General features: G+C 35.7%; 1 non-coding gene across 1 annotated transcript; it reads left to right on the top strand.

The window, feature by feature from the left end:
• Positions 1-4,815: 4,815 nt before the first annotated feature.
• LOC126016584 (small nucleolar RNA SNORA51) lies at positions 4,816-4,948 on the top strand. Its single transcript, XR_007498376.1, has one exon. It is a non-coding gene; the product is annotated as a small nucleolar RNA SNORA51 (small nucleolar RNA).
• Positions 4,949-9,916: the final 4,968 nt, after the last annotated feature.

The raw sequence follows: 9,916 nt of genomic DNA on the forward strand, positions 1-9,916 counted from the left end.
TGTCTGCTGTAAGTCTTAGGGATGCTCCTTTGAATGTAATTTCCCTTTTTGATCTTGCTGCTTTCAATATTCCGTCTCTATCTGTGGAATTTGTCATCATAACGAGGACATGTCTTGGGGTGTTTTTCTTTGGGTCTCTTTTATCTGGTACTATTCAGGCATGCAGGATTTGATTGCATGTAGTCTTTAACTCTGGGAGTATCTCATTGATGATGTCTTTGACAGTTGATTCTTTCTGGAGATCTCCTACCTGGGCCTCTGGGACTCCAATGATTCTTATATTGTTTCTGTTGACTTTATCAAAGACTTCTATTTTCATTCTATTTCTTCTTGAGTTTTTCTGCATCTCATCTTCCAGGACGCCAATTCTGTCCTCAGCTCTTGTTACCCTGCTGGTGAGGCCATCCACTGAGGTTTTCAGTTGAGCTACCAAGTTTTTCAGATCTGTTATTTCAGTTTGGAGTTTTCTGATTTCTGTCTTTGTGTTCTATTCAGTTCGATCTATGCTTTCTTTGAGTTCTACAAACATCTTCCTTATTTCTATTGTAAACTCCTTATCTGAGAGGTTAATTAGATGGTTGGGATTTTTTAGGTCATCCGAGCTATCGTCTTCATTCTCTGTGCATGGCGTGTGCCTGTGAGTTTTCCCCATTTTCACGCTTGTAGCGTGATTTTTTTTCTGTGTGTTGTGGTGGGGTTCATTGGTTAGAAAGAGCCTCTGGGAGAGTTATTTTTCTGGGCCATTTTTGGCCCACTCCCAAGAGGTTCAGGAGACAGGACAGTGGAAAAATACGCACAGACAACACTTACAGTTTCTCACAGTCGGGAACCACTGGGCAGGTATAGATATTCCCAGCCTGAAGTCACAAATGGGGGACTTGCGGATAGCCGGTTTTCATGGTCAAACATAGTTCCTTGGCATTCCGCCCTTGGATGAGCCTCTGGGAGAGCTATTTTTCTGGGCTCTTTTTGGCCCACTCCCAAGAGACTCAGGAGACAGTACAGTGAAAAAACACACACAGGCAACACTTACAGTTTCTCACAGTCAGGAACCACTCGAAGGTTTGTTTTTTTTTATCGTGAATGGATGTTGGATCTTATCAAAAGCTTTCTCTGCATCAATTGATATGATCAAATGGTGCCTATCTTTCCTTTTATTAATATGGTGTATTATGGTAATTGATTTGTGTATGTTGAATGATGTTTGGACCCCTGGGATGAATCCCACTTGATTGGGGTATTTGATTTTTAATGTGCTATTAGATTCAATTCGCTAAGATCTTGTAAAGATTTGGATCACTTTTCATTAAGGAGATTGGTTTGAAGTTTCTTTTCTGAAAATATCTCATTCTGCCTTGAGTAAAAGTGTAATGTCACCTTCATAGAAAGTGTTACAAAGGATTTATGTCTTTGATGTTTTGTAAGAGCTTAATGAGTAAAGGTAGTAGATCTCTGAAGGTTTGATAGCACTCACCAGTGAATCCTGTTAGAGCATTTAGAGGAGGACTTTAGTTCTTGGAGAGATTATTTTAATGTTATTTAATTTAATCACTATGAGATACAGTTAAAAGTTGTTCAGGATTTAGTTCCAACCATAGAATGTACAATGTCCTTAATCAGTGCACATTTATCACCAACAATGTTCCCAGTATCTATCCCATCCTCCTTCTTTTCTCCCCCTGCTTCTCTATCTCTGTCTTTCCATCTCTCTCTCCCTCACTCTCTCACTCTTTCCATCTCCCTTCTTTTTTTGTCTTTTAGACACTGTGGTTTGCAATATGGTTACTAGAAGGGTATCATGCATTTCACTTTATTTTCTTTCAAAACTCAGTTCTTGTCTAAAGTGATCATTTCCAACTGTTATTGTCATACTGATTCCTTCTTTGCCCTAATTCACTCCCTTTCTATTTGTGGCAAGCTTCCTACAGTGGACTGGTTCTTCTGGTCCTCATCTCTATTGTCTGTGTGTGTCATTACCATAATATTTTTGTTTATATAGACATACAAACACACAAACATGCATTCATTCTATGTCTGTTCTCCCTCTGACTCATTTTGCTCAGCATAATACTCTCCAAATCAATCCATTTATAAGCAAATTTTCTGATTCAATCTTTCTAACAGCTGCATAACATTCCATTGTGAGATGTAGCAGAGTTTCTGTATATTCGTATCTGTTTTCAGGTACTTAGGTTGTTTCCAGATACAGTCTATCGTGATAGTACTGCAATCAATATAGGAATGCTGAGGGTTATTCTGCATTCCATCTCTAGGATCCTAGATTACATTCTTCAAACTCATGTTGCTAGATAATGTGGAACCTCAATTTCTAGTTTTTTGAGGAATGTTGATACTAAAATGGTTGAACCAAACAACATTCCCACCAACCATAAATGAGAGTCCCTTTCTCCCCATATCTTCTCCAGTGCTGGTTGTATTTTATGATGTGTGTCAGTCTCTATAGTGTGTAATGATATTTCATTGTTATTTTGATTTGCATCTCCTTGATGATTCATGATGTGGGGCATTTTTTTGTCCATCTGTATTTCTTCTTTGACAAAATTTCTATACTTCTCTTCCTCCCAAATTTCAGGTGGGAATAGGTGTTGTTTTTCCTCTTAAGCTCTACTAGTGCCTTATATATTCTAGATATTAACCCCTTATCAGATGGGTATTAGGTAAATAGTTTCTCCATTCTGCAGGTAGTCTTTGTATTCTGTTCACTTTTTTTGAGGTTCTTCTAGTTTAATGTAGCCTCATTTGTTTATCTTTGCTCCCACTTGCTTAACTAGTAGTGTCTCATCCTCAAAGATATCTTTAGCTTCACTTTCATGGAAAGTTCTGCCTACATTTTTCTCTACGAACTTTATGGTTTTAGGTCTAATATTAAGGTCTTTAATCCATGTTGATTTACTTTTGCTCATCGTGTTAAAGAGAAGTCTGAATTCATTTAATTTTGCATGTTTTCCCAATACCAAGTTTTAAACAGACTTTTCTTGCTTTGCTTCATATTTCTTGCCCCTTGATCAGAAATTAATTGATGATATACCCAAGGGTCAGTCTCAAGATATTCAGTTCCATTTCATTGATCTGAGGGTTTGTCTTTGTTCTAATTCCATGCTGTTTTAATGACTATGACTTTCTAGTACAGTTGAATTTGGGAAAGTGATGTTTCCCATCTTCATTTTGCCAAGAATTGCTTTAGCTATTCTTCGAGGTTTATTATTCCATGTGAATGTCATGTGAAGTTTTGTAATTTTAATGATGTGACTCCTCCCAGCATATGAGCAAGAAATATGTTTCCTTTTCTTTGTGTCCTCTTTTATTTCTAGAAGCAGTGTTTTATAATTTTATTTGTATAGTTTGTATAGTTTTATTTGTATGATTTACCTCTTAATTAAGTTGATTTGAAGATACTTGATTATCTGAGGCACAAAAGTGAATAGAATTGTTTTTTAATAACACTTTCTTCTTTTTGATTATTTGTATATAAAAAGTAATAAATTTTGGCATATTCATTTTGTAGCCATTGTTTTAGAAGCTTCTTGTAGAGAGCTTAGGATTATCTAAATATATATTAAATGCAAATAATGTGAACTTGACTTCTTCCTTTCTTTTCCCGAGGCCCTACTATCTTTTTCTTGCCTACTTACTATGTGAAGTATAACCAATACTGTACTGAATAGAAGAGGCAAGAATAGGCAAACTTAATATGTGCCAGATCTTAGAGAAAAGGTTTTAGTTTTTTTCCCATACATGGCTGAATCATTCATCATGCAAACATTTCCCAGTGTTTACATGTATACATGCAGTAAATGTTTTTTTTTTATATTGAGGGAATTTCCTCCAATAACCATATTGCTGAGAATTTTTAACATGTACTAAGTGGGGTTCTGCATGGCTTTCCCATTGAAACCATTGCAATGTGGTGCTGTGTTTTTTGTTTGTTTGTTTGTTGTTTTTGAAGCCATGCCCAGTGGCACTCAAGAGTTACTCCTGGTTCTGTGCTCAGAAACTGCTTCAAGCTCAGTAAACCATATGGCTGGGATTTGATTGAACCTGTGTTTGTCCTTGGCCAGCCACCTGCTAGGCAAATGCCCTACCACTGTGTTAACACTCCAGGTTCTGTGGTGCTGTTTTTTTTATATAATTTTTATTTTGATCATAGTGGCTTACATATTGTTGACAATAATATTTAGGTACATATTTACATAAAATCATGAGGAATTCCCATCATCAATTTGTCCTCCCTACACCTCCGTTTTTGTTCTACCTCCCATATCCTCTTCCCTCACTCCCAGGACTGCTAGAATATGTGGTCCTCTCTGTACCTATCCTACTACTTAGTAGTCTTGCACCTGTTTGTTCTTGGTGCCTCCCTTTTTTCCCCCTCTAATTGGGAGGCAGGGCTAGCTAGTTCAAGTTATGTGGTTTTGTTTGAAGAAGAGAAAAGTAATAAACTGGGGAAAAAGTCTAATACGCCAAAAATGGGTGGGATCCTTCTAGAGGCTCTCATCATCGATTTGAGAGATGAAGGAGAAAAAGAAGGTGAAAGACTCCACCAGTACAAAAGGAAGAATATCCAGTAAAATATCCAGTGAGGACTCCAACAATAATGATAAGTGGTGTTGTTTTTTTATGTATTTCAGTGTGGCTCACTGACTGGAAGAAATGTGCAGCCATGGAGTGAAGCAGAACAGCTGCTCTCTTTCAGAGGCACTCTCTCACCTCAGATGAAATTGGCTCTTTGACCCACAAAGAGGACTCTGATGCTTGTTTTTTAGTTTCCTCAGTTTCTTGGGATTGTATGGCTAGAAGATCCCAATTTTTACCACAGGCTGTGTTCTTTACACTGACTGTATAGAAAGAGGAGGTACAGTAAATGCACCCCATATACACCTCAACACAGGCCCTTTGCCTGGTCTGTATTGTGAATTGGGGGACAAAAACAAACATTAATTAATCTCATACATTATTCATATGTCACACTTTTTTCATTGTATCCCTTTTCTCTTTTATCAATCTATTTGTCTTACATTTCTTTCTTTCTTTTTTTCTTTCTTTCTTTCTTTCTTTTTTTTTTTTTTTTTTTTTTTGGTTTTTGGGCCACACCCGTTTGATGCTCAGGGGTTACTCCTGGCTATGCGCTCAGAAATCGCTCCTGGCTTGGGGGGACCATATGGGGCTCCAGAGGATCGAAATGCGGTCTGTCCTATGCTAGCGCTTGCAAGGCAGACACTTTACCTCTAGCGCCACCTTCCCGGCCCCTGTCTTACCTTTCTTGATATTTTATATTTTACCATATTACATATTATTATGCATGCGTAAAGCACTTTCTTTATGTCTTCACTATTCACAGCCACCTTCCTACCTAACTCATTTGCCAGCCCTCTTACCATGTAGTATCTTCCCATTGTTCAGATATTACTTAAAATTCATTTCTTTAAAGGTGCTTCTCTGAAATTTGATTATAGCTCTTGTTTCCATTTTATGTAATTTATACAACTATATGTCTCTCCTCATAACATTTCCTTCAATATTTTATAACCTGCTTGGTGTAATTATTTAATTTTTATCCACAACCAAAGTACCAAAGAACCAAAAACTCAAAGAACCGAGAAAATAGAAATTCTGTGTATTCTTATCAATTAATGTATCTCTAAGATTTGAATAGATATATAGCACATACTAGATACTGATGGAATGTGGTGGATGAATAAATGAATGATACATATATAAATGGATAAGAAAGTTAAATTATAATGAGAGAAAGCATATTATAGACATTAGATATACAAATAATCATAAGACATCAAAAAAGTGAGAAATTGAAAGATTTCATGAAATTGGAGAGTGAATTTTCCAAGACTTTTTACCTACGTAATTACTAGATTTTGAAATAACTAAGGGTCAAATTCTTAAAGTCTTTTCATTTTTAAGTAAGGAAAATATTAATATGACATTTTAGAATATTTATGGTGTTAATATGGTACATATATTGAAACAAAAAGTACTGAGGCATTAAGAAAAGAGTTGAAATAAAATCCACCTAAGAAATACTGAGGTTATGAACTAAAGAGAGATGAAGATAAGAACTCAGGCCAAAAAAGATGTTGAAAAACTGAAAATTTCCAGAAGGTAAACAGAAAAAAAGAACAATATATGAGTTTAAAATTTGAATGGATATTTGGAATACAGAGAAAATTCTTCCAGGTTGAAGTAAAGGATTTATGACGGAAACAGCAGAATAGAATACGATAAATGAATTCTGCTTTTGAAAAGTCTAGGAGATCAGCTTTATTCTATTAGCAATGAGTCATTAAGCAATAATGACACGATGAAAGTGAGATATATGATGAAGGGAATTTAGACAAAGGAAGGTTCGTACAGAAGCATTTCCATTAGTGTTAACATTAGGAATAGAAGTAACATAACTATGATGCTTTCTGAATACATGCAAATGCCCAAACCAGCATTCAATGCAATCTATGATACAAATACTTTGTTCTAATGTTTAGTTGCCTTGCTCTTTGTAATGTAAAACTAATTTTAAATAATTAGTAGATTTTAACCAGCCATAAACATTCATTAAGAATACTTTATATAAGAAGAAAACTAATCCAGAAAAAATTGCATACATGACCCTCCTTTTAAGTCCCTTTTCACCTTCATTCATTTTCAGAAGACATGAATATATGGGATTAACTTCAGAAGTCATTCTTCAAGTCTCCACATTCTGCTATTCACAGAGTAGTTCATTTACATTGTGATAAGGTTGACTAAGGAGATCAATGGCAAAAGGAAATGATGGTTGATCATTGCCCAGAGCTAGAATAAAGACTCTGAATGCTTTTTTGTGTTATAAAAGATTATCTCTGGGATTGGAGTGATGGAAACAAGTGGCTGACCCAGGTTAAATCCCTGATATCCTGTATGTTCTCCAAGTCCCATCAGGAATGATCCCTAGCACAAAACACAACCAGATGTGGCCACCAACAAAGCATCATCAAATGGTGATATTAAATGGATTGCCTCTTCCATCTTTGCATTTTCTCATTCTCTCAGATGTTTGCTCTGGACTAATCTAGTTGTTTTGTCATGAGAATATTTGACCCACCCATGGAGAAGCACATGTGGCTGGAAAGGGAAGCCTCTGAAAAAGAGCCATTGAGGAAGTGAGGTCTGCCAATAACTACATAAGTGAACTTGAAAATGGAATCTCCAGTCCCAGTTAAACCTTAGTGTGCCTGCAGCTGTTGCTATCAGCATGACTGCAGTTTGAGATTATGAGCCAGACCACCCAGCTAATCAGCTCCCCATTTCCAGCCCATCAGAAACTGTGAGCAATAATAAATGTTTGGTGTTCCATGCTGCTAAATTTAGGGATAATTTGTTACTCAGCAATGGATAACTAAAACAACTTTATAAACAAAACTTAAAAAAAAAACTAGCTAAGAAATCTACCTTAGTCCTGATTGTTAAAAAAAAATACAAGGTAATTATTATTCTTAATAATTTTTAGTCTATTGTTATTGTTTTCTCCTTACCCTCTCTTATTTTAATGCCAAGTTTTTGGTTTCCAAAAATCTGGTTTTATTTATATTCTACTTACTAGTTTATAAAGCTTCTGAAACCTCATGGATCAAACAAACAAAGAAAAAACTGAAAGAAAATGGGATTTTACCACCATCCCAGTCACAAACTCATTGACATGAAAAGATATCAAGTAGTGTGACACAGTTACGATGAATGGTCAACTACATAACAACTACTTTTGGAACTCAAATAAAAAGGATACTAGAAAAGCTCTTCTTTAGCTCAAGTTTTTTAGAAGCAACCTGGATATAGAATTTGCTTTAAAAAAAAGTTCTTAAAATAACCTGTGAACGGAACAAAGAAAGCAGAACAGAAAAACAGGGAAAGGGAAAATTCCAAGTAAAAGCATTATTTTAAAGTCTCAAGCCAAAGAGATAGTACACCAGTTAAAGGCTCTTGCTTTTGATGTGGTCAACCCTGGTTTAATTCCTGGCAACATATATAGCCATCTGAGGCCCAACAAGAGTAATTTCTTGTTTTGTTTGTTTGATTTTTTGTTTTGGGGCCACACCCATTGACACTCAGGGGTTACTCCTGGCTATGTACTCAGTAATCAATTCTGGCTTGGGGGACTATATGGGACACTGGGGGATCGAACCACGATTTATCCTAGGCTAGGCTTGCAAGGCACACACTTTACCTCTAGTACCACTGCTCCCATCCCACAGGAGTAATTTCTGAGGGCAGAGACAGTAGTAAGTCCTGTGAACAACCAGGTGTGGTCCAAAAACAAAAATGATAATAATAATTTAAGGTATTCTAAAGTCTCATAAAAGAGTTAATCAGATAGGGCCCAGAACGGAGGCACATGTTGTAGGGCATTTGCCTTGCATGGACAAACCTGCAAGTTCGATGTAGTTAGATTTCCCATGTCCCATATGGTCCCCCAACCCAGGAGCAATTTCTGAAAGCATAGCCAGGAGTAACTCATGAGCATCACTAATGTGGCCAAAAAAAAAAAAAAGAGTTAATCAGATATACTAGATAGGAAATCAAAGACATTAGTTAATACTCCTAATAAAGTCAAAACAACATAGAAAAAAATTATAATTCTATACCCATCACTCATTGGGGAAGAACCTTTGAAAGAATAGTATGCTAGGAAGTTCTTTAGATTTCTTTAATCTCTTGGATATGCTGGTAGAGTGAATACCTTACCTTCAGCAAAGTCCTCCAAAGAAAGCTGCAGGTACCTCTGGTTCATTGAAGACAAGAGACATTTTAAAATGGTAAAAAAAAAAAAAAAAGTGAGATAAACTATATAGATTTACTGATGGAGGTAGATCTTCATTAGTACCTAGTCTTATATGATAAAAAAAAAAAAACAAATAAACATGAAGGGGGATATCATCTAAATAAGAAGACGAGCTCAGTATAAACTAGAACATTTCTCCACAATGTTTATTTGGATAAATTTGATATTATAATTAGAGGATTTCAGTTCTATTTATAATCCCAAAAGAAGGAATCTTGAACTATTTTCTATTTGGTTCAATACATCATTGAAACATGATGATATATCTAAAAATTAGAAGAGGGGGACTGGAGTAATATAGTATAGCACATAAAGCACTTACCTTGTACTCCACTGACCCAGGTTCAAGTCCATGCATATAGCCATATTGCCTTTCAAACCTGTCAAAAGTGATCCCTAAGAACAGAACCAGAAGTAATCTCTGGGTATGACCCCAATGACAAAACAAAATAACAACAATGAAATTACATAATGAGAACTTTTTTTAAAGAATAAAATAAAAATTTATGCTTTACATTAATGTTATAGATGCCATTTTATCTACTCATTCTAAAATACAAATACAGCATGAAATTGTGAAACTAAATCTTAATTAAGAATACCTGATACAAGAGAATGAGGTTCACCCAAAAATTCCTTTCCTATTAATATCATGATAACTGCATTGATGAAATTTGGGAACCATTTAAGTTGTTACTTAATAACATGTCTCTTTAGAATTTATCATTGACAAGAAGCATGCTGCAATTGCTTTTCCTCTGATATACACATAGAGGTTAGGATATAGTCTAACTTAGTCTGGAGTTGAGCATAAAAGAATAAATCATTAGGATGCTGCTTGCCTGATCAGGATTTTATCTTTCAGAAAAATCAAGCTTCTGGGGACTGCTGTTCACAGAAACTCTATTTTTTGACTCTTCATCAGCATTGCAGACACCTTTCTCCAAGGATTCATCAACTGCCAAACAAAGTGGAAGGCAGGTCAATGACATCAAAATCTCCAGCTTCAGCAGCTTCTGAAGTTCCTAATAGAGAAAGTAAAATAAAATAAAAAAGGAAAGTAAA

Source organism: Suncus etruscus, chromosome 8, assembly GCF_024139225.1.
Source record: "Suncus etruscus isolate mSunEtr1 chromosome 8, mSunEtr1.pri.cur, whole genome shotgun sequence".
In the NCBI taxonomy this organism is placed as follows: domain Eukaryota; kingdom Metazoa; phylum Chordata; class Mammalia; order Eulipotyphla; family Soricidae; genus Suncus; species Suncus etruscus.